We start from the raw sequence: 27,182 nt of genomic DNA on the forward strand, positions 1-27,182 counted from the left end.
TTATTATCTAACTCCTCAGAGAAAGCCCTTCTGCTGTATTTCAACTAGATGCTGGACATCACAGCTTCTGGAATCCACAGGATCTGTCCATGCCAAAAATAGTTATGGTTTACTTTTCCTCTGAAAGACGACTTTTCCTCTGAAAGACTATTTTTGCCATATTGTTGCACAATGGCTTTCTGAGACCAATCAACTTTCTTTAGGGCCCAGGAAGAGTAAAATCAATATCACTCATTATCTCAGCCAATTTTTGATTGTACTTCTTAACTATACAATAACCATTCTATTCCTGTGGTAACAAGTTTTTGTATTAACATATTGAACACTTTAGTTTCTTGTCACAAAGCCCTCCAACCCACAATAAACTAAGATTTTGATTTTGACATAAGAGAACACATTTGCTCATTAAAGATGGAGCAGGGGGTGGGGAGAGAGAAAGAGAGAGAGATTTTTCCCATGCAAAGACAATTTAGTTCTTCTTCAAAAAGTAAACTAGGGACTCCCACTCCTATCCATGACAGAATGAATCTGACTAGACTTGCTCTCCCATAGTAAACAAGAAGGAAATCAAACAAAATATATAAAACAATTGCTTTCAGAGATTGGGCAACAGACAGTACAGGTGTGTGATTCTGAGGTAAGGGAAGCAAATGATATGATCCCTAAAATAACCTTGGCTTTCTACCTGGAGACATTTTCCAGACCACCATGCAGAAAAGAAATCCCAAGCAGAGAATAGTATTGTCTCTGAATTAGGGAAATTGTTTCTGAGTTTGGAGAGGCTGAGACTGCTAGAATTTTGGGACGCAGTAACAAAGGACAGAGCTACACAGAGAAAAAGCTCCATAAATCTGCACCAGGGTGCCTATGAGTCTTTGTACATTTATAGGGTAAGGCTCTACAAGGAGGCTAAGCAGCAAATAACCAGAACAGAAAGAATGACTAATAAGGAGATGTTCATTCTAGAATTCTCAGGGCTAGAAGACATATGAGTCTTGACTAATAGGAATGGCAATACTTTGTTGAACTCCTGGGGTATTCAATGGAAGCTTCAAAAAGGTAATGTTTTTTAGTAGAGCTTTATTGGTTCTAGAAAAAGGGTACTCAGGTTGTATTCTAACATAACATAAAAAATGGAGGAAAAATGAGATGATTCATAAGTGACTTAATTACCAAAACAAAATACAATACTCTATAAAGATAAATCATAAATCATAATATTGCAATGCCTAGTATTTCATAAAAATATTACTAGACATGTAAGAAAGCAGAAAATATGACTCAGAACAAAGAACAATCAACTGGTAGAAAAAAAAAAAGAAATGACAGAGATAATGGAATTGGGAGATATTAATTTTAAAATAATGTAAATATCTTAAAGGATTTAGAGGAAAATATTAATATAGTCAAGAGAACATAGAAGATTAATAAAGAAGAAATAGAAATAATAGATAAATAAAACATATATTATCTGTAAAGAAAAATCCACTGAGAAATAAAGGATAGATGTGGCAAAGGGAAAAAAATCCAGAATAAAACATGGGCAACAAAATATTAAAACAAAAATAAACAGATCTTCAGGAACCTGTAGGAAAATGTTTGGCAATTTATTGTATATATAACTGGAGGATCAGAAGAGCAGAACAAAAAAATAGTTAAAAGAATAAATGCCACATTTTTGCAAATTTCATGAAAACCATAAACTCACAAATCTGAGAAACCCAACACAACTCAAGCAGGATGAACACAAAGAAAACTATACTAAGGCCCATTATAATGTATTTCCATAACCAACAATAAAAAGGAAATCTTGAAGGTAGCAGAGGAGAAGCAAATATAACATACAAACAAAGATAATGACAAACAAAGACATGATAACGATAAAAATGACCACTGACTTCTCATCAGAAATAGTGAATTGCAGAAGACAATACGATGACATCTTTGAATTGCTGCAATAAAAAATTGTCAACCTAGAAGTCTACATTTAGTGACAATATTCTTCAAAGTGATGGCATTTGATTTTAGGTTAAGGTTTGTGTGTGTGTCTGTTTGTGGGTACACACACACACGCAGACACACATACAAGTACATATATACACAAACTTATATGTATATTTCTATAACAACATATGCATATATTTGTGCACATGCACACATACATATATACTCCATATATATGAGAAGGATTGAATTATAGAACAAGTATGGTAAAGTTTCATTGTTTAGGGATTCTGAATGGTATATAGAATTTTATTTACACTATTTTTGAAATTTTTTGTAAGTCTGAAATTATTTTAAAAATGAAAAGTCAAAAAATAAAGTCAAAGAGAAATTTCTGACGAACAAAAGCCTAGTGAATTTTTGGCCATGAGATATTCATTACATGAAATTACAAAAACGAACTTTTTTAGACTGAATGAAAATGATATCAGAGGACAACTTGGATGTACACAAAATAATGACTTGGACCAGGAATAGTAATAATGGCAATGAAATAAACAGATGAACAATGTAACAATCAATAAATGCCTGTAATTTCAGCATTTTGGGAGGCCGAGGCGGGTGGATCATGAGGTCAGGAGTTTGAGACCAGCCTGACGAACATGGTGAAACCCCATCTCTACTAAAAATCCAAAAATAAGCTGGGCGTGGTGGTGCATGCCTGTAATCCCAGCTACTCAGGAGGCTGAGGCAGGAGAATTGCTTGAATCCGGGAGGCGGAGGTTGCAGTGAGCTGATATCGCACCACTGTACTTCAACCTAGGTGGCAGAGTGAGACTCTGTCTCAAAAATAAGTCAATGAAACTAAATGCTGCATCTCTGAAAAGATCAATAAAATTGATGAAGTTTAGCTAGACTGATCAAGGAAAAAACAAGAGAGAAAATACATGAATTACCAATATCAGGAATGGAAGAGGGGATATCACTACAAGTTTTACAGACAGTAAAAGCATAATAAGATAATAGTATAAACATTTAATCTCATTGGTTCTCATAATTTTTGATTTCACATAATTTGTTCCTCTCATATAAGCTGTTGAACTTAATGGCAGAAGCTTGAGAGCCCAGGAGGCAGAGGTTCGAGTGAGTGGACATTGCACCACTGTACTCCAGCCTGGGCGACAGGCGAGAGCTCATTTCAAAAATAAATAAATATTCCTTCTAACATTTATTTATATATGTTATATATATATATTTCTTCTAATATTTTAATATATATATCAAAATAAATAAATAAATATTCCTTCTAGAAATAGAAGGAATCGTCTTCTAAATGATAAAGTGGATACATGAAACATCCATATCTAACATATCAGTGGAAGTCTATTTAGGAATAAGAAAAAACAAGAACGTCAGCTTTCCACTTCTATTCAACATTTTTCTGGAGGTCCTACTCCCAGCAGAATAAGGCAAGAAAATATAAGATATACAGGCTGAAAGAGACAAAATAAAATTCTCCTTTTTTTCAGGCAATAGTATATGTGTATAGAATATTCAAAGTACTCTACATAAAGTTACTGGAATGAATAATTTATCACAATTTCAAAATGCAAAGTCAAACTACAAAATCAAATTATAATTCTTTCTTTAAGCAAAAAATAATTGAAATATGAAACAGCTGGATATAAAGTTTTAAAATATGATGTAATATTTTCAATAATAATTTAATATTTTAAAAATATTCACCTCAAAAAATTTAGAAATAATTTTTAGTAATGAAATGTACAAGACCTATACACTGAAAACTACAAAACCTACCTGAGAAAATGAAAAAGAACTAAAGAGACAATGAATTAAAAATACATTGCTAGAATTTCAATTGTTCTCAAACTAAGATGTAGATTTCAAAAAAAAAAAGAAAAAAGCCACAGTCAATGTCTTACTATAGTTCCTTTATAGACATTGTTATGGTAATATTTAAATTTTACATGTAAATGCAAATAACCTTAAAACTAAACATAGATTCTAGCAGCTTCTTAATTGCAGGTATCAAATATCAAAATTCCAATACTATCTGGATTGTGACTCAGAGCATGCTATGACGCTTATGAAGAGACAGATCAGTTTTGCCATTTCCATCTATTATGGCCATAATTCTAATGCAGGAATTTGAAGCTGTGGCATTTCTTCCACTGCTAATATAATTAAAATCTTGGAAGAAAGTTCAAAACTTTAGTTTTTTGTTGTTTTTTTTTTACATAATAGAGACAGAATAGGAATGACAAGCAGATAGAAAGCATAATTTCAAGTCTATCAGTCAGTATTTTAGGAAAACAGAAAATACATCAGAAATTTTAAACAGAAAGGAATTAAATACAGGGAACTAGAACCTATGGAATTGTTGGAAAGACTGTGATAGTGTTCAGAGAAAGCCACTACTGGATTTCCTAAACAAATTTCCTAAAACATTGGGAAATGGAAGAACTGAAGAAACTACAGGAATCCACTGTTGATTATCACAGTAGAACCAAACTGGATAATTTTTAGTAGGATGCTCAGAAACTTTCACACCTGCCCATTGCTGCCACAAGAGCAATGATGGTTTCTACTTCTGTTTCTCTTCCCAACTATTAAGTGCCTTTCATGGCTAGAGTGTGACCAGCACCCTGCTGGTAATAGGGATTCTTGGAAATACAGTTTCAAAGCTTCCAACTGCTGTAATACGGGAAAGAAGAGACTGTCTGTCACAATAAGACACAGAAATAAGATATTTTCTTCATTTGATAAATATTTAATACATACTCACAATATGCAAGGAACTACTCTAGGCTGTGCCTAAAATAAATTGCAACTTAGAGGCAAAAATAAGACTTGTACTTAAATACTACACTTGAAGGAAATATATGGTTAGTGCCACATCTGTAATGTAAACAAAGGAATAACAAAAGTAGAAAAGCATTTATGGAACTCTAAATTTCATGTTGTTCAATTAGTTGCCTAATATGTTTAATTAGCAATACTTTCAGTATTTGCATTGCAAGAAGCATTTGCCATGAAGTAAATAAATCTCTGTTTATATATTGCCAGTTGCATTTTTCCCTTAAGACAATTGAGCTATTGCTGGATGTTGAGTTTGTAGATTAACTGTAATTTAGTAGAACTCTCCTATTCCAGAGCCCAGATCTGAGTTATGCACATTGAGTCACTTAGTTTTGTCAGTTCGCTCAGGAATTAACATGTCTCAGGGTCTAAGTTATACTAAGCAACACTGAACAAGCAAATGTGTACACCAGAAGGTCATGTTTTCATTTACCTTGGGAGGTCTGTCTAACCAGATAACTGAGGCTGGTTGTATAAATACGGCCAAACTTTGTAATAGGGAGAGCTAGTACCCAAGGAGTCATTTTAAGACTACCCATTCCCTGGACTCAGTTGTATACTTGCTAAGGTGGCAATTCTCTTAGTGGACAATATATACACTGAAGAGATAGAGAAGGACCCCAAATCCTTGCTTTAGAGTAGTACAATGGAATACTGACAAATTCTTATTCAGAAACATACTTTCTACACTCACACATAACACTATATTTGTGTTTGTGACTGCCATAAGCATAGAATAATTTTCAGAGTCTCAGTCTATTGCACATTAGTTTTATTTTTGATTGGCATCTTCCTGGTGATATTTGGTAACACCCTGGTTTTGTTTATAAAAACTTCTCCTATTGTGGGTTAACTCTGCAGATGACTTATTGTATTAATTTTCTGTAGTTTCTTACTAGCTACAATTTCAGAGGGTGATATTTCCAACTGGTCTCAAAATTTTAGAGTTGGACTTCATTTGTCATTTAGAGGTACAGATATAATGACTATAGTAAATACAGAGAGTTAAGAGTAGTAATTATAACCATAGTGTCTGGATATTTTGGAGTTATTCTTAATAAAGGTTATGAAACATTTCAAAGCTATTTTGTATTATTTTACAAATGGAACACACACTGCTTCTTAATAGTCATGCAGATGTCAAAAATTACTTTCATTATTCAAACAGAGAAAAGTGACACCATATTGTAAAATGTTATTTTTATCTCGGCAAAGGTTTAGAAACAGTTTCATTCTGATCCCCAACCTCTTATTCTACTTAAACTCTCCGTTCATATGTAGTGATGTAGATATCTATTTTAAGTTACTAACAGTTTGTGATTTTTGTCCCTTTCGTTCTTTGCAATGATAATTGGCTAATTAGAGAGTTGATCATTTACAAAAAAACTCAGCCCTGTTGAGAAGCTGGCTTTAGATATGCAAATGTTCTAATATATTAAAAAGGATAATTTTGAAAGGGTTTTTCTCCTAAAATTCAAGTGTTACTGCTTTTTCTTATCTTTACTACTAAAAGGTCATCAGTGACATATTTTAAATACAATAAAAAATAAACTATGACTAATTTGTTTTATAAACCTCATACTTTAATGTTTGCGCACATTTTAAAAATGTGCTACTCTCATGTATTCATGCATAAAATCTTGTCTCAATCAACTATGGCATTAACATTTGGTTTCATCTTTACATGTGGCCATTAGCACATTCAGTTTTTAAGAATCATAGAATCTCCTTTAGATATTTTTATGGGAAAGGTACATTTACTCAAAGAGTATAGATTCAGAATATCCTTTTGCAAACTATGTATAGGATACTAAATAGAATTATGTCTCTTAGCCCATGGTTCTACGGTTGAATAAAAACAAAAGTTTGGCTGGATGCAGTGGCTCATGCCTGTAATCCCAGCATTTTGGGAGGCTGAGGCGGGCAGATCACAAGGTCAAGAGATCAAGAGCATCCTGGCCAATATGGTGAAACCCCATCTCTACTAAAAATACAAAGTGTGGTGGCATGTGCCTGTAGTCCCAGCTACTCAGGAGGCTGAGGCAGGAGAATCACTTGAACCTGGGAGGCAGAGGATGCAATGAACTGAGTTCGTGCCACTGCACTCCAGCCTGGGTGACAGAGCAAGACTCCGTCTCAAAAAAACAGAAAACAACAACAACAAAAAAAGTTTTTTTGTATGTGTTCTTGTTTTGTTTTGTTTATAAACCAAAAACTACAATGAATCCAAGGTCTTTGAAGTTGATCACTCTGCAAATAGTTTTTTCTGTTTCTTTATTAATTTCCTTCTTGTAATATTTTTACATGGGCATCTACTAATTTTAAGGCAATATTCATTTATTTTAAAAACCAGTCTATTATTTGTTATGTGCTTGCATTTTACAGATATTACCTCATTTGATCTTTGTATACACCTCATTAAATATTGACAGCTATTCAACAGATAAAGAAAAAGAGGCATAGAAAATTTGGATAACTTACTAAAGTCATTGAGACAACAGACAGCCAAGGTAGGAACTGAACCTGTGTCTGGTTCCAAAGTTTATGTTCGTAGTCATTTGGTTCTATAATCAAGCACAACCATGGATCAGTTACTTTAATTGAAGACAAAAATAAATATGATATGCAATGGTACTTAGCTTAAGAAACATATTCTCATTTTGGAAAGGGTAACACATTTTTATGTTTTCTTTAGGCAGGTCAGGATCAGTGTCGCATTGATTTTAGTGCCTGAAATTGTAATGTCTCTTAGCTTTCTCTCCTTTTATGTCCAAATAGAGCCCCTTCTAAGAGATTTTTTTTTAAATAGGGGAATCAGCAGCCAAGTTGCATGACCCAACCACCTTGACCACAATTTTTTAGACTGAAGTGAGTCTCTGACCCATGGCATCCTACATAAAGGCTGGTCACAGTCTAGAAGAGGTCTAGCTCAAAGGCTTATTCCATAGCAATGTTAATAATGACTTAGGCCAATCATATAGTCTCTCTTAAGAGAGTCTGAATGAAGATGTGAAGAAAAAGATTGTCAGGTAGTGGCCTGAGCAGGAATACCTAGTTATGGGAGCAGAACCTAAAAGGTGACTAGGGAGAAGCAGAAAGAGAAGGTAACTAAGTCACACTTATATAATGATGAACCTACAAGAGACATCAACAAATTTCTGTTGCTGAGGCACCTTTAATTATAATCTGGTAACTAGAGTTGCCTAAAAGGGCAAGGACAATAGAGAAGAGAGAGGAGGATAAAGGATGCTAACAAAGAAGCAAGTTCATGAATACTTGCCCATCTCTTCCTTTAGTTTTCCTGATGAATGTTTCCATCTTTTGAATTCAGCATACTGGGTTCAATTCCCAGCTGTATTACCTACTAACTTTGTTATCTTAAATGAATCCCGTTTGAGACAACTTACCAAAAATAAAATGGATAACACAGATATTATGTGACAGTTTCTGCCAAATGATAGGCCCCCTAGAAACATTACTTGAAAGTGCGTGTAAAACAAGGAATTCTACACTGAGGCTCCTGTTCACCATGAGGCTTTATTCCTGCTTATCCTGTCCTTCTTTCTCCTCCCTCGTATCTTCCCTCATTTCTCTCTGTATTGAGAATAGAGGTGAGCTCAGTCAAATTTCCCTCATTCCAATCCTCTTCTAAACTTCCCTGCAAGACTTCTGTATTTTCATTCTATTTAAGTCTATTCTCTTTTGAATGGACTCTTAAATAGGAGAATGCTAGTAAACCTAATATGTTCCATATATCCTTTTATTAGACTTCTAATCATCTTTTAAGCTCATTTCCAAGAAGATTTTTATGATTACTCCCATCAGCTTTATCCAGTATATCCACATTTTCTTTTATACCATAATTACTGGTGAGGCACTATCTTGTCACCCCATCAACATGGCACTCTCCTTGAAGGCAGAAACAGTATCTTACTTATTTTGCCTCTCTATAAATATACAACACAGTGCCTGGCACATAGGAGTTCTTTAATAAATATTTGTGTCAAAATGCAATGTGTTGAGCCATAGGAAAGGCTTTTCAAATACAGCAGTTACCAATTCCATAGGACAAGCAAGTACTTGAACTGGTTTTGCTGATATCAGTCCTCCTGTCTTTTCTAGACGTGGGAGATTCATACTCATTGTGCATGTGTGACTGCTTTGCCGCAACCCCAGAGTACAGGTGCAGATATTAGCATTGAGCAGATTTGCACAAGCAAGAACTCTTCAATTTGTCATGAAAAGCTAGGATTCCAAGAAGGGAGGTGATAAGTTGAAAAATTAGGGGGAAATATGTTGTTAAGAAGAATCTGGCACACCCCTTCCCCACCTCCATATTAATGAAATGAAAAGGGTGGGGGAAGGAAATGTTATGCTCTACATTGGCAGGAAAATTGTGCGTGTCCTGTGAGCAGATGAACATGGGACTGCGAACAGGAAGCTGATTATTCCAACACATTATATTTCTCACTGGAAATATCATTCTGGAGGAAAAGTCCAACATCTCTACTTTTGGAGCACCTACGGCTCTAACTTTCTACATAATATCGGACTGAAGATAATGATGAAGGTTTTTTAAAATAGGGTAGATAGATACTTGTTCCATGTGTGTATTCAGCCCAACACTAACCCCCATTTACCCTCACCAACATTTCCTGGGAGCTTCCTCTTTTTAACTTTCTCTCCAATTCAGCTAGAGTAGCAGATTTTTACTCCTGTCCAAAGTGGAGCATCCACTCTTTGCTACCATTAACCACTGTCAGTCCACTCTCTAGCCACATTTGATCATCCTCAAAGTAGGAAAGAAGCAGGAACTGAAGCAATTACACCAATAAGAATATAATTTCCAAAAATTGGGATTGAGATGGGAGAAGATTTGCTCTGTAGTGTAAGAATTGGGGGATTACCTTTGGTCAAACTTTTCACACTATGAACCAGAGAAGCAGAGAAAGCTAAACTAGAATTGAAGTAATAATGAGTAAGAATGAAGTAGCTATAATGAGAGAAGAAAGATGGAGAGAAAGAGGGAGAGGATATTTGAATCCTTGGTTCCAAATCATTTCTAAAAATTATTTGTTTTCCATTATTTGCCTTATGAAACACCCCCATATTCTTAAATATGTATTTCCCCCCCTAAAGAGAACTGAAATTGTTTTCTGTTAAATAAAATTAACAAGTCTTAAGTATTTCCATTTCAGATCACACCAGTTTCAGGCTATCTGAAAATGACCACAGTAGCCCCCTCTCATCTTTAAAATGAAACAGTTCTGTGTCTACCCAGGATTAAAAACCTAATCAAAGTTAGCCTTAAATGCAACCCTCTAAAGATTATTAGAGCTGAACCATTAAAAAAAGTCAAAGGTAACAGTTGCAAAGGTTTTTCAAAAGAATAATGTTTAATAAATCACAGAAGCAAAAAATATCGTGCAGTAAGTAAAAACAGCCACCTTCATCAATCAATAAAACAAGGTGGTTTTTAAAAATTCTACAACAGCAGCTTAAAAAAAAAAAAAGATTTGTGTTTAAAGCTCTGCTGTGCAGTGGCCTCCCTAGTTCCCACATGGAGGGTGGTATTTTGAAAAATGTAAGACACAGGTGTGCATCATTTGAAATGGAATTTATTAACAGGTTGTATTATTTTACTCTGCCTCCATGGAACATCACAATGGACTGATAAGCTGCCACACTTCAGGCAGAGGGAGGCACATAAACAAAAGTTTAAAAATGAAAAAGCTGTGGGTCTAGGAATATACACAATATGCCCCATGCCAGCTGATTTATGCAGTAGGAAAGGAGAAAAGATGATCTTTTCTTAATTTCAGTGCATTTTCAGTGTGACAGAGCACTGAATTCAGTCACTAACCCCATTAAATTACTTGGCAAGGGCTGGACCCTATTTTTCTTTTGAAAAAAACTGCCAGGGCAATAAGATAATTTGTAGTTCTGGGTTTCTAATATACAATAATTCTGACCATTTAAAACAGTTTTTGTAGGAAATATTTTATAGTTAGAGAAATAGTTTTTGACATTTTGGGGGGAAAAGAACAATGGGCCGTTTACAGGTCTACACAGCAGATTAATGAATCTAATTGAGTCTGTAGGGAAATGTTTCAGTTTAACTACTGGAACTAATTTATACATTCACTACATCGTAATAAGTCAATTTAAGTTTCTGGAAATAAAACTGGATATCCTGGGTATAGATTTGAACTATAAATTTCTGCAAGAAAGGAGTCTGTGTGTTCATTATACATTGTAAAATTACCATATGGACCTGTCAACACTTCTTAGCACAGCTTTGTAATAATGTCATTTAGTTTAACATTGTAATGTGCCAACTGAATTAATGTGTATGACACAAAGCATGCCTCCCTCCCAACCTCTGCTTCTGGGGAGCTGTGCAACTTTTAAAGATTTTTCTCAAGGCAAGAACCTCCTGCATTTGCATAGAGAACTTCAAGATGAAGATTGAATGTAATCGCATTTACTATGAGCTGCTGAAAAACAGGCTACAGGGCTCTGATGCCTACGCTTTCCAGAAATATGCAAGCTCTATGAATGGGAATAAATATCTACCTGAGAAACCTTACTTTACAACCAATACTAATCTACAATTAGCTAGCAATAGCTTCTTTAATCATCTTTTTTAATTGTGGAAAACCCCTTAAGATGGAGAGTTGATAAAACACTCTACACATAATAATACTTGGTGTTACTATATTACTCAAAACTCTGTCCTCAATCTGGATGTTTATAACATGAATATGATAATATCTTTCATCCAGATATTAATAGAACATGACATAATATAATTCTGAAAAGAAATACAGGAAAGAAAGGAAAATAGGAAATTAGAAAAAAATGATTCCTAATATTAACCGTGTATAATATCATTTACATGTAAAATCTAACATAATTCTCATAATTCATTTTATATAGTCTTTCTTTATATTCTTAATATAGAATTGAGTTGGGTGGATTGGGTTTTTAAAACATTCTTTCTCAGAAAAAGAGAACAGTAAATAAGCATAATTTCTGGAAAAATAGATAGCAATTTACAAGATTTTTGTAAAGGTAAGTTCTCTGTTAATTAGCACTCCCAAATTTTGATGCAACTTGCCTAATAGTTACATATGTCTATTTTATCTTTTTCCTACAAAAAAGCACATAGTTGTCAAACTGAATGAATGGCAGAGGATCCATAAAATTTTTCAAAGAATTTTTCAAGACAGTTGTGTAGAGGACAAGCCTGAATAGTTGAGAATGGTATGGGTGGTAAGGGGCGTGGTGGGGGGCACTTTTGCTTTTTGCTTTTCTTACAACTTTCACCATAGCCACAGTCAATGGAGCCGATCAAGACTTCAAACCAGCAAAATATACATCTAACTTCAGGGTCTTTGAACTTTCATCATGGGCCTTGGCTGGTCCCTTTCAAGGTATTAATCACAATTACAGCCTGATTTAGATCATGGAGACTACAACTAGGGCATAAAGCACTAGAACAAGTGGGGAGCCCAAACCAAGTACACTGAGCATCACAGCAAGAAAAGTGAAGTTCAAATTTCTAGTCTAAATTGTAGAAACACAGAGGAAAGAGAAATAAGAGGCTGAGTGCATGTTTGGTGTGGTGTTCAACCAGAGGTTTCTGAGATTTCTGTGAAGAAGCCAGACTTCCTTGGTCATTTCATATTTGGTCTTTGTATGTGTCAAGCTACTTTATAGGTTAAAATCTGAGGCAAAGAACATTTCTCTACTTCTCTGATGTCTTTTCTTCTCAGGATACAGTGTGGTATCCTATTTATTCCATATCTTCTGTAGTTTCTCTCCCTATCAGGTATGACTTTTTCAGGGAGCACTTGAACATTTTCTAAAACTCATCTCTATCAAAGACTTACAACAGATTCCTTTACTCGGAGTTTAACTCTGAAAAATGACAGCTAGCTCATTAGATAAACAACTGTACTAGTGCATTTATAAATGCTTACCTGATAGTGTATTGCTCTTGTAAGGGATAAAGAATTTTTTAATGTTACTGTCTTAATCCAAACAATGGTTAGGAACAAATTTTCATACAAATGAGGACTTATGAAGCTCTTATGGTCATAGAAAGGAGAAAAAAATCCAGTATCTCACTAAGACTTGTCATGAAGCATACTATATTTCTGCATGATATTTACATGGGAAATAAAATTCTAAAGTCAGTATGCCCTGGTTCAAATCCCTGCTCTGCCACTTACTATTGATCAAACTTTAATTATACAACTTCTCTATGTCTCAGTTTTTTCATCCATACAAGTGGTATAGTAATAATTGCTACATTATATGGTTGTTGTGAAGATAAAATTAGTCAAATAATTTAATTAACTGGAAAAGCACTGGTTCTATATAAGTATTAGTAATTATTATTATTATGGGTAGAGAGTATGGTATATTGGTTAAGGACTCTGACTCTGGCATTAGACATCTATGTTCAACTCCAAGTTTTTGCTACACATAGGAGGTTGGAGAAACTACTCGGTCTCTCTACATCTCAGTTTCTACATCGGCCAAATGGCTTATGAGAATTGTAAAGGTAAGAAAGATTGGATGATGCCATTTAATCTGCCTTAAGTGATGTAGAAAAAGGTATGATTGTATACTATTGGGGAGATAATTTATGGCTTTGGAGGAGGTAAAAGAGCGTATTACACAGTCTACTTTTGAGCAATCACTTTGCTGAGCCCACAGTGATGATGTCAAGCTGAGGCCAAACTCAAGTTAGCCAAGTGAATCTCAGCCAAGTTAACTCTGTGGGTCACGTCTATTCCTCACACATTCATGAGAGAAAACACCGGCAGTGATCTGCAAATGCTGCAAATAACACCTGAGGAGGGAAAATGGTACCATAATAATGTTTTGTGATTGCCTTCTGTTTCTATGTTCTGGGCCATCTCTCTCAACGGCTTTTAAAGAAAGAGAAGCGTGGAAAGATTGCACAACACCACCACCACTAAACTGAAACAAATATAATTTCTAGCAAAGTTGAATTTCCACATGATCATGTTTAAAAATCACAAAAGTAAGTCTGGGTCTAAAAACTTATTTGAGCAATTTACCCCATTTGAGAAATCTCTAGGTTTGAAATCTCATGTAGGAGCATGGTTTTCCACATTAATCAGTGTGGGGGCACTGGCCATGATTCTTCTCTCCTTTGTCCTCCCCAGGCATTGGCACAGTCTTTGGACATGAAAGTCATGGAGAAGGAAGAGGCTGATAATTATCCATGATTAGACAGTGCAGATATAGCTCAATATTCCAAATGGGATGTTTTGGCCTTGGAGTTAAGTTCCAAGAGCATTATAAAATAATCACCTGTATAGGAAGTCCTGCTTTAACTCTATTAACAACTTCGTAAGTATAAGAACAATTATTATACTATTTCATTTTGATAAATTTGTATTCTGTTTTTAGCAGTTTTATAAGACATACATCTCTTTTGTTTTCTGATAATGATAAATGGAGAGAAATGTAAAGAATCATTTTCCTTCTCTTGATTACATTTGCACTTTCCCATTCCAACTTCTCTTACTCCTGACTACCCCCATCTTCAACATACACCTAGCTTTTTCATTTACACCAAATGTAATTTGTTCAAATTGTCCTTTACAAACATTAAGAAAGCTATTTGGTATATATGAGGCAATGCAAGGCCTTAAAATACTTAGCATTTGTATGATACTGCTCATTTTCAATGCACTTCAAAAATATTAGCAATTAATTAATTAGTTCCTGATTACAAGGTGGCAGAAGTTCAAGGAGAAAATTGACACATTTCTCCACCTTTATAAAGAAAACTTGTTTATATTAGAGAATGTTATTTCTTTTTTGAGTAATACGTACTGTTGTAAAAAATGTTATAAGTGTGTTTGCTGGAACTAGGTATAATAATCATTAAAAATGAAGAATAGTAGTAATCATACCAGTATAAATACACCGATATTTTTCAAAGTAGATACATATTTGTTATACCCTGCTCCTTAAGAACAAAAGCTGTCTTGTTCTCCTTTGTGGCTTGGCACCTATCACAGTCCCTGGCCTGGAAAATATAAATACACTAATTTATAGGAGATGAAATCTAATTTGTAAGCTTTGTTTCATACAATGATAAACAATATAAGAACCAATGCAAAACAGCATTACTCCACATAAAAAGGAAAGCAAGGAATACAACAGTGTGGTTAATTTTCTAATCACAAAGTTATGTCTACATGCCATTAATCCTCAGGAAGCAAACTGAAAAAAAAATTACCAAATATGAGCATAACTTGTGTGTAAAAAGAGAATAGATTTCGCTTTTGATGTCATTTCATACAAGGAGCAATAAAGTTCATTCGAACATAGGTTCAAATGTATTTTCTTAAAATAGTTACCCTAACATTGTAACAGTTGAATTGGTTGAGAGTGTAATTTCTCTTTATCTATCTGATGTCAAACAGCTAGATATTCCAAATTGACCTTTTAGTTTTACACATAAGTTCTTGATTTGAGATAAACACAAAGCTGGGCTGTCCATACACATAAACAGTGTAATTTCTTTTGATAGCCAAATCCTGTATTTAGCAACAAAGACAAAGTGATGGATATATTTTTAAAATTTAGAGATAAAATCACAATTTTATACAGTAAGTCATAATATGTGATTTATATTTGGGAAGAGAAAGTTCTGCTTATTCTCTTATTGAGCAAAACCAAACAACTGATAATTTATTCTGACATATAATGGTTAAGAAATGTAAGCACACGGATTGCAAAAGCTATCCAAAAATTTGAATTCATCAGCTTACCTATAGGCATTTTTCTTTTCACACAAAGAGAAAAATAGATGTTAAATCCAGCAGTGGATCTTAAGATATATTTTGCTCTCTGAACCCTTTGAAAAGATACTAAAAATTTCTAAAACCTTTCTTCAGATAAAATTATATAAAAATAAGACAAATACAACATTTTGCACTTTATTTCAGGAAAGTCACATACCTGAAGATGATCCTGCATGTCCATAGAGCATAGGTCCCTCAAAAGATGGCATTGCAATGACAGAAATTGAGACATCAAGAGAATGTTTAGGAGAATAAGTTAGTTAAGATTTGGGTATGTCGAAAGTTGCAAGTGCCAGTAAACATCAAAAGAAAATATTCAGCAGCAACTAGAAATTCCCAAGCTGAAGATGAAGGTTAGAGCTAAAGATAGACTATTTTTGTCATCTACATGGAAGATAATGGCTAAAGCTATAAGAGTGAATGACATCAGCAAGGAAGAAAATACAGGAATAAGGAAGAAGAGATGGTGAAATGCCTACTTGTAAGGAGTGGGAGAAATAATAAATGAGAAGAAAATGAAGAATGTGTGGCCAAGAACATAGGAGAAAAGCCGGGAAGATCAATGTCTTATCAATAGACAGATTTGAGGAGGAGGACTCAACAGAGCTTAAGAAAAACAAATATTGAGAACTGAGTAAGGACTATGTCATTTGGTGAATAGGAGATTTCTATTGAACTAGAATAGCTAGGTAACTAATTTTCATAGATTAAAAAGAGAAGAGGAAAAAGAATAGTGAGGAAGAGAACCCATTGTCTTACTGAGGAATTTTGAAGTGAAATAAAAAGAGATGTGAGTGGAATGACGCAATTCTAGAAATAAGTGAAGCTGGAAGACATATAAAGACATTGGAGAATGTTACATGCTTGGAAGGAAGGAATGAGTCTTAGAAAGTAAGGGAGCAAGTTCCTTCAAGAGAGAATGAAACATAATAAGCAACAGAATGAAGTATATATGATAATGATGCAAAACCCTTCTTTGTTACATATAGGCTGGGAGAAGGGTCCACACAAAAATTCTGAGATGGAGATGATGGCTGAAGTTAGAGTTCACATTGGATTGACTTTGAACTCAGTAAACTAGGTGAGTGTGCCAGAAGAATATGAAGCTATGGGAACTTGGAATCCAAGGGTACTATGATATTGATTACAGGAAAACAGTTTGAAAATATCACAAGATTGCAAGCGGCAGTAAGTGTCTTGACTAGTGAAAGACCTTGGATTTGTAGAGCATCATTGTATGTATGTCTATAACAATATTCATCAATTTTGTTAATCCAAGACTGGGGATTAGAACAGGTGGGGAGTGAGGAGAACTTGGTATTGACAGGGGCAACGTCAGTCAGCAACATGGCAGCATGCAAAGAACTTTGGTCTGTGAGACCAGGAATCTAGGTTCTGGGTTCAGTCATTACATTGTCCTAGGCTAATAACTTTCTTCTTTTACTCTTATGTCTTCATTTGTAAACTGGAGATGCTAGACTATGTAATTTCAAATATGGTTTCAAATGGAAGGAAAATCTTATTCTTGAGGCAAAGTAGAGCTGCAGAAAGAGCAACATCTTTGTGGTCAGGCTTTACTCTCTACTTCTGCCACTTTATTGGCTGTGATCTTGAGAAAGTTACTTCTTTGCACCTCAGTTTCTTCATCCATAAAATGGTGAAAAGAGTAAGTTATGGGGAGATGTTGAAGATAAAATTTGAATAGTAGTCATCAATAATTGCAATAGTTGTTTATTTGATTATGTTGATTTGATTTTTTTTTTTTTTTTTTTTTTTTGAGACAGAGTCTTGCACAATTGCCAGGCTAGAGTGCAGTGGCATGATCTCGGCTCACTGCAACCCTCGCCTCCCAGGTTCAAGCGATTCTCCTGCCTCAGCCTCCCGAGTAGCTGGGACTACAGGTGCCCACCACCACACCTGGCTAATTTTTGTATTTTTAGTAGAGACGGTTTTCACAATGTTGGGCAAGGTGGTCTTGATCTCTTGACCGTGTGATCTGCCTGCCTTAGCCTCCCAAAGTGCTGGGAATACAGGCATGAGCCACCACACCTGACCCTGATTTGATCTTCTTAAAGCCATATACTTTAACCATAATTTAAAGTTTCTTGATGACTTACAGTCATCAAGTACAATGGATGATTAATGCTATAACATTGTGATATTCTTGTGCCCAGATTGTTTACACACTTATTGAACCCAACAATCTTCTCTGTGCAAGTTGTCAAATTATCATTGTACTATAATCAATATGTCTATAATCTGCTAAGATCTTGGAGAGCGGATAACTCAATCATATAAGATGTACATTAAGTAAAAGTAGGTGCTTATTGAGGCCATGAGTATTAGGTGTGTATAGCTATTTTGACTTCTAAGAAACTTTCTTTGCTTACTTTCAGATTCTGAAATGTGATCCAATAAGTAGGATGTTGAATAAACACTCTAAAAAGAGATAAAGTCAGATTCAAACACAAAAACTGTCAACATACTGTGATTGTGTGTGAGGTTGGTGGAAGATTGGTGTTAGAGCTAACTCTAACAGATGCTAATATTGCATTGAGTACCTCTGCAAATTTTCATTCTATTTTTATGAGTGAGGAACGGTGAGAAAATGGCATGACAATGAAGAGTCGAAAATGGAAAAGAAGATTTTATTTTCTACTAATTATATATGGTCTATGCTCTCACATTTAAAATTATGCATTGGCTTAGTCAATAATTGACCCTGGGGTTGATTTGGTTTTGGAACAAGTCTCAGCAAAGTCCCTTAAAAAGTAAGATAAATAAGCAATGTTTAGACAGTTTTAATTATGTTAATCATTTTAGGACTGAATTCACAGAATGTCAGGGAACAGCAAGAGAGTGAGCAGACCATTTTCCCTCTGACATTCCCTTTTCCTATCTGATTGCTGTCTCCCATATATTCTTTTCCTGGGGCATCTGAAATTGCTGACTTGGGTGGAGTAGAAGATTTAACAAAGCTAATTGCTTCTGTTGTTAGACAGACAGACATGTGTCTATTACACTCATTATATTAGAACTATGAATTGCTTTAAAAAGTCAACCAAAAATAAAAATCAAAAGTATCTCTAATCCTTTCTCCTTGTAATAAATGTATTTCCATAGTTGTAGGGAAGTTTGTACCTGCCAGTACGAACAGAGAATGAATCTGACCGATGTGGTCTGACTGCTAATGTTTACAAGCTGATGAGGAGATGCTGTGAGATTTCCCTGCGGATGCAGTCTTGAGAAAAGGACTAGCGAAATTACTACAATCCTAGCACACTGAATTAGTTGAACAGGCTAATCCTCACAAATGGATAGGATTTAAGATATGATTGTGAGATTGTTATCCAATTGCATAAATCTATGTATAAATGCAGGTTCATATTTATAGACACTGAATATAACAGAAAAAGACATAGATATTTTCATCTAGGAACTTTTATGTACATTTTAAATCATTGTTTAGTATATATTTCTCTCAATAAAAGTACATGCTGAACTGGAAGAATTCGTTGTAATAAAATATAAAGCCAGGCTATTATATTACTAGCTCAGTAGCACAATGCCTCAGATATTTAAATTTGTGCAGAGGGAGTTCATTATATATAAAACTCTTTGGCCAAACCCGCCACATATACAGTTGGGAGGACACCAGTTGAGTATGGGTGAATAGAGAAGTTTAGAATCTTGCATAAAAAAAAAAACCTCCTTACAAAATGTGCACATGAGAATCAATAAAATTTCAAGGATCCTTTTTACTTAAATAAAAGATGCAAAAGGTATTGTGGTAGTAAGTGTGCATCTGTTCACCCTTAGAACAGAATTTCAAATACTTAATGTTTTGAAAAATTCCTTTGCCAACCTACTTTATTACCCCATGTAACTGAATCATTTTATTTTCTGTGTAAATTGCTTGTAAACTTGCTTTCCATTTAATTACAATCCAAGACAGTTTAGAACACACACATATACATACACATACGTACACATACATACATACATACACATCTGGGTTAGAGAATCTGAGCATTTAAGAGCTATAAGGAAATTTTGAGCTGTTTGGTCGAACTCCAGCCTCAAGTTAGCAGACATCAAACTGGGATCACAGAATCTGAGTCCTTGTCCCAATTCACAGAGCACAAAATCTTCGACGTTCAGGTTCATAGTCACTCACCTTTCTGTCATATCTCCCTCCTTTATCGTTTCACAACTATTGTCTGTTTTGCCTTTTGGCTTGGTGTTATGCCAGCATGCATTCCCTTCTCCTATACCGAGAGAGGCTCATGGGGATTTCCCATACTTCCTCCAACACAGCAAACAGACTAAACACATATGGTCCAAAGTCCAACCTCATGGTGTCAGTCTAGGCCTTATTTCTTGAGATGATTCTCTTCTCAGATGAAAATCACTCACTGGTTACAAAATCAATGTTGGAAAAAATGAACTTTTTTTTTGTAACATATCTGTTTTGATCACATTCCCAATGGAGCCATAAAATAACACAAAATAACATCGTATGCACTACTTTTGAAGTCTGCACTGAGTTACGGGTCTGAAACATTATCAATTGCACTGTGGTATGCATACAAAGCTTCTGGCAGAGAGTGTATCCTGTGAGTCATTTGAGAAATGGGGTGTCTCTGCCAGGCATTCTTTTAGTAGCCCATGCAAGATGTTACTGAAGAGCTGGAGAGAAGAGGGGGCCACTCTACCTCATCATTTACACTGAACCTAAATGAAGAGATCTTAGATTAGACTCACCTCCATCTTTCATAGTAATCTAGGGTAAATATTAAAATAAATCATTCTGTTTATTTAGTCCTAATTTGTCTTTGCCTAGGAAAAGAAGAAGAATCTAGCACTGTAAAATACACCTGGGATCTTACCCGAGATAAAACTACAAACTGTAGTAGGCTAACACAGTCAAGCCTTTATAGTTCCAAAATACTTTAAAATATATTACCTCATTTAGACTATATCCAAATATTTAACCTCATATGTTTCTATTTGGGAACTGTGAAAAACAAGGCCCAAGGAGATTTTTTTTTTTCTAGACCATGAATCTAACAAATGTTCTGTTTGTTATTTTTATTTTTAGCTATTATTTTCAGTCTTAAATTTGCTGGTACTATACAGTGCTGACAGTTTTTAGACTGTATGTGGAATATGGTATCCCCAGTTAGGGACTCAACAGAGCCATAATAATGGCTCAACAGAAAGGGTGTATATACCTTGGAAAGGGCCAAAAGCTCATATGAATGTTTTGTCATTAGCACACATCTATCTTGTGCCAAGAGATCTTTTTTCTAGTTATCCTCTAGAGTATTAAATGTTTAAATGTTTTCTGCAGCCACTCTGTTCTCTAGATCCCATGTACTGAAAGACTTACAGGTCCCTGGGAGAATATTTTGTGAAGGTCTTAAAGAAAGCTACATTTGCTTCCTTTTCTACTTGTGAGCCTTTTTGATTAAAACTCCTCCCTTACTGATGTCATCCAGATCAGCTCAAGGAAAACATTTGACAGGTCCATCTGTGTCCACAGTCACCCACAAACATGGGAAACTGCCACCCATCTGCCTCCCTATGCTTTGTTTTGCTCCTGTCCTGGTTATTTTGTTCTCTTGTAGCTACAGGGGATATTAATACCCTCCTGTCTTCCAGAAATGTGAAGAGAATAGATCTATGTTAGCTTGTGCTCCTGAGAGAAAGATGTTATAGAAATAGCATATGCTATCACACTGTTATTTACATGCAATTGTACAAGTTTTCTAGTAACATCCTCACATTTTAATGAACATGTTGCTTAACTTCCTACCTGGATTCACTATTAATCATTTCAATTTAATTATGGCTCATCAATTATTCTGCATTTCCCAAATAGATTGTTTACTCTTAATGACAGAAATGTTATAAATTTGGGGACACATTTTGGATTTAATTACTTTCTTGTCTATTGCCTGCATTTTATGATGTCATTCACTAACGTTGCCAAGAGTTGAATATTTGCATTAGTTCCTTTTTTATTTTGAATAACAACATACACTTTTTGGTAAAACAACACCAGGATGATTTCAAATCAGGGAAAATGCAAATGAGAGGCTTAAAGATGTGAAGCAATCCAAATATTTTATTTATCACATTCCTGGGGCATTGTATGAAATTCCAATAGCAATCAATGATCTTATGATTCAAACAATCCTATAAATATGATAAGAATTCATAATAGCTGTCAAAATTCAAAACAAAACAAATATGTCAGTGAATTTCAAAAAGGATTATTTGAGTCAATTTTGATCATTGCTTTTTTATAAAGTCATATCATTTGAAACTGATATGTACAGATTAGAGCTCAATGTACAAATTTACAGCCATGTCATATGAATTTAAAATCTTTTAAGATACACACATCCACCATTGTCATGTAGCTTTGAAATAATGCAAAGAACCAATTTACTATTTACTTGTCATTGCCTCTGATTCATTTTCCTCAGTAGGTAATTCCACTCCTACCGTAAGTATATGCAAGAAATGCTAGATTGTGATAGAACAAAATAATTTTGCTTATTTAAAGACTTTATCTTCATTTTCATAATGTGCAGCTTTTCCTCAAAGATTGATTTCGTGTTGTGATTTATTTCCTGGTACTCAAAAAAATTCAAAAAACTTAAATCTCTAAATATATGTTTGAATATACCATCAATTTAATATCCACGAATAATACAAACCTCATTTTGCTCAAACAAAGGTTACTGTACATAGTATCTGAAATGACTTGATATATTTTCCATTCTTTTATTAAGTAACTAATCTTCAGGTTAAAAAAAGTTTTTTAATGGAGATAAACCTCAGTTAATATTTTAGAAGGCAAATTGTTGTTACGGTTATTGATTCTTTCCTTGTTTTATGTGGAAACAAATTAGAGATGCTCAAAATTCTCATTTTTTAAATTTCAGGAGAACGTGTACATAATTAAATATATTTCTGTGTAAATGCAATAGCACCCTCTGGAGGTCTGAAACACTTTGCATAACTTCCATAAATCAATGTCTTCTTTTGTTATCTCCACATATTTTTGTTGGCTTAGACTTTTAATATTTTATATTCTGATAATCATATTTGTCTTGTAAAGTGATTAAATACATTTAATCTATTATTACTTTCTATCATGCATTCATTGTGATTTGTGTGTCATCTCATTTGTAATGTTGCAATGTAATAAGAAAATAAACAATTCAGCTGACCTTGGTGATGTCTCTATAACTTTCCTATTTTTTATCATGCAAAAATATTTTCCACACAAGAAATAACAAGTTCCATTTCCGAAATCCCTTAGTATCTGGTTATATGTAGACAACAGGAAACTAATTTTACCTCCTTTGAAGATTCCTCATGAAAACAGTTACTTTCATTCTTCATGCCCCTGATGAACAAACACAGCTGTGGTTTTTCTGTGGTTTTGAAGCTAATTTATCAGAGATGGGAGAATTTGGAAAGGAGCAGAGGTCAGAAAACATCGGAAAAAATATCATGAGTCACTGGAACACATTCAAGGACCAAAGCGACTTCTATTGTGCCATAATAATATAAATAAATGATCCCATAATCATTGGCCTCTCTGCAACAGCTCTGCATACAAAGGTCTTTTTGAAGTTCAGGGAGATGCAAACAGAGCTGTTCATCCACTATAAAAAAAAAAAAAGGGATGAGCATATGACTAATATTGGGTAGGAAGAAATAATGTCATTTGATTCTGAATGAAGCCAAGGCTTCCCTCTCCCTGAGGTTGTTCAAGAGGACACATCTTAGTTTCTTGGCTCACTGCAACTTCCGCCTCCCAGGTTCAAGCAATTCTCCTGCGTCAGCCTCCCAAGTAGCTGGATTACAGGCGCATACCACCATGCCCTGCTAATTTTTTGTATTTTTAGTAGAGACAGGGTTTCATCATGTTGGCCAGGCTAGTTCGGAACTCCTGACCTCAAGTGATCTGCCCACCGCAGCCTCCAACATGACACGCAGTTGAGCTGTCCTCTGGGTAGACTGGTCTCTGCTGGCTCTAATTAGAGGAGGCAGGGGATCTACCAAATAGTGCTCACCCAAAGGCAGATGACAGTGAAGATGTCATACAGGGTCTTCCAAATTGTTGCGTGAAAAGATAACAAACATACAACCAAAAGGAATTATAACTCTAATCTCAAGCACTTGAATGTACTCTAACGTGTATATACAAAGATAAATACAAAAAAAGATAATATTTAAACAAACTAAAATGCACTGGAAAATATTAACACAAAAATGACTATATATCTAATAGGAAATAGGAAAAATCCAAGATTGGATGCACTAGAATTGCTTCAGTCATTCTTTCCCCAGTATTCTGTTCCTTCTCTCCATCTTTCTGTTCACTCACCTTAATTATACCTAAATCATCAGAAGATTCAGGTCAGAACTCTGCCAGCAAAACTGCACACTTTAACTATTTTAATAATTATAAAAATGAAAGATTTGTATGCCACATCATTTGGATTTTGACTGACTTTCCTGAGTTCATCCAGCCGCAGGAATATGGGTAAGTTTCATAAGCTTACTTATGAAAACTGGTGAGGAGACCTACATGAAGAGATGCTTGCAAAGCATTTGGTCATATCTAGTGCAGAAAAAAAGGCTGGTTTTCATATGATTTTAATTATTTAACTGATATTATATATATTTTATAAATGATAAGTAATTATTTATTTAACATTTTCTCAGCATCTAGTGCACTATTCAAAACTCATTATAAATATTAACAAATTTACTCTTCCTAACAACCCTATGAGGTAGCTAATATGTCATTAGCATCATCACTATCATGTTAACAGATAAATCTGAGACACAAGTTAAGAAACTTTCCCAGGGTCACACGGCTAGTAAGTACTACAGCAACAGTTGAATTGCAGGCCATCTGGATACAGTCTATTCTATGCATTTAGCTACAAGGTGGTTCTGCTGAGGGGCTACTGCTGCTATCACTGTTGTTGAATAAAATTGTCATATAGCATTCTATTTCCAAATTTGCCAAATAAAGCTATATAACAAGATAGTGATGATAACTTTACCTGTGGATGTTAATACAATGATGTGATTGAGATGTCAGTATAAGTGAAATTTGTCTGAGAAATTATAACTTTGACAGTCATAAAAACATAAATCATCTTGGAGTTTTTTAACTTGTCCTTAATATTTCCTTACACTCTTCCTCCTTTTGGTGGTCATTAATTTCTGAATGATTCTTCCCACTAGCCTCCTGCTTTAAAGTAGAAACTGGAACTAAAATGAGAAAAATAAACCAAGTCCTTTGACCCCTCTTGTATCCATTGTACCCAGCATTTTGATTCTGTGTATGTCCTGGCACTACACCATCACAGTGCTATGGTTTCTCCATCAGAATCATTCCTCAGCGATTCTCAGAAATAAAGGTTGAAATTCTAGAGAGGCCCATTCTTCAGAGACCAGTAGACTTATTTTGAGTGACATTTGTGCTTTCTTAGTTATGGAAGAGCAATGGCAAGTGCTATGAATGTGCCTGGGAGTTTTGATGTTTCGTTTAGACCAGATTCTCTTTGTAAAAGATTCATTGCTTAGCCTAGTGCTAAGAGTGAAAAGGCATTTGTCCACATTCTTCTTAATCATTGAATCTCAAACTCAAATAGGCATCAGAATTTCCCCAGAGATTCTGATTTAGAAGGTCTAGAAGAGGGCCTAGAGGATTCTGAATTTTCAGGTGATTCTGATGCAGGTGGCCCAAGGACTGTACTTAAAGAAACCTTTTAGGACCAGCAGTCCTAGGAAGTCAGGGAAGGGGTGGTCCAGAGTCTCCTGGGAGCTATTTCAAGTTCATATGTCTAAATGCCACACCAAACTCAGAGAATCAGGAGCTCTGGAGGACGAAGATCTGAATATGCGTTTCTGGAAAGAACTGCTGAAGTTTTCTGCAACACTCCCTGACTTTGCTGTGTTCTGGAATTGTGATTTGAAGGCTGTGTTGGGTGAAATCCCAGGAAGTCAGGCCTTTTGTATGGCCAAATTGGTAGCGGCCTCCTATTAGCCCTCTTACTAAAGCTCTACTCATATTGCTTTTTTAAAATATGGGATTCCACATAATGCTTGTTTGTTTTTTGGTATATTGAGGATAGAGCATTCTTGGGAAAAAATGGAAAAAGAAGAAAAATTATTTTAAAATCATAACCATAGAATTAATATCAGAGATTTCACTAAGGCCATATAGTTAATTTTGATCATTATGAACCAGCTTTGTATCCAGCTTCATTTCCCCTTTCTCCTATAAAAGGTGTGATATTGAGGGAGTGTCTCAAATCATGAGAATCTCTAAATCTAAGTATTAACAGGTGATATTAATAAACTTAATTTTATTGTAAGCCCATGACCTAAAATTCAAAAAGTCACCCATTTCATTTTATTATTTCTAAAGATAATGCTACAGAAATAATCATAAAAAACAATAAATTGACAGTTAAATCCATAAGTTAGTTACAACTGATTTTTCACAAGCTTTCCACTTCCACTCAGCTATCAGCACCAAGAAAAAGGCTGATTTATTCTCTGTATGCTTCATAATGAGCACATGGACTGAATGAACTGAGTGTTCTATTTATTCCTGGTTACAAACTGGCAAGGTTGCCAGTGGACCAAGAAAAATGTTTCTAGTGTGATTATTAATGTCTGTTAAGAACCCAGAGTCTGGATTGTGACCATAAAATTTATAATACAAAATTTATAGTCTGTCAAACACTGAAAGTCAAAAACTAAAAACAGGAAATGAACTAAATGTAAAAACATAGGTGGACTAAGAACAAGCATTAACTACTCACTAGAAAGATTTTTTTCTTATTTAAAAAATACTTTTGTTCTAATAGGGCCATCTTAAGGTTCAAAATCAACTAATTAAAATAATTTGTATAGAAAATGCTTATACTCACAATTTTTGATTGTGCTGTCCATGGAAGAGGGTGATAACCAATGAAATGACTAAATAAAAGTCATTTAGATCATAACTTTGACCCATTCGGCTCATCAGATTTGTCTTTAACAGAACCTCCAGGTGGCAAATATGACCTATGTATTTTATTCTTTTCTCTCTCACTAAGCAGCCACAAAATCCAGGGAGATAGCTCAAAGTTAAGCTCAAGATGCAGAAGAAGTATAGTAAAATGTATTGTGGTGAAGGAAAAAAAAAGTTTAAAAAACATTTTCAATATTATCTTTGCACAATCATCCATTTAACAAACATTGATTGAGTACCTTCCACTCCTAGCCATTGGGGATGTAAAAATGAGGCCATTGTTTGTCATCTAGGAGAGAGGTTTCAGTGCCATAGTAGTGGCCCATTATTGAGCTGTGAAATCAATACAATAGATTGTGACCACCATTTTTTTTTTCCAAAAACAGACCAGAGTAGAAAATATTAAAGCATGCCACTCATAATAAGAGAATATGTTATTT

Source organism: Theropithecus gelada, unplaced genomic scaffold, assembly GCF_003255815.1.
Source record: "Theropithecus gelada isolate Dixy unplaced genomic scaffold, Tgel_1.0 HiC_scaffold_15875, whole genome shotgun sequence".
Lineage (NCBI taxonomy): Eukaryota > Metazoa > Chordata > Mammalia > Primates > Cercopithecidae > Theropithecus > Theropithecus gelada.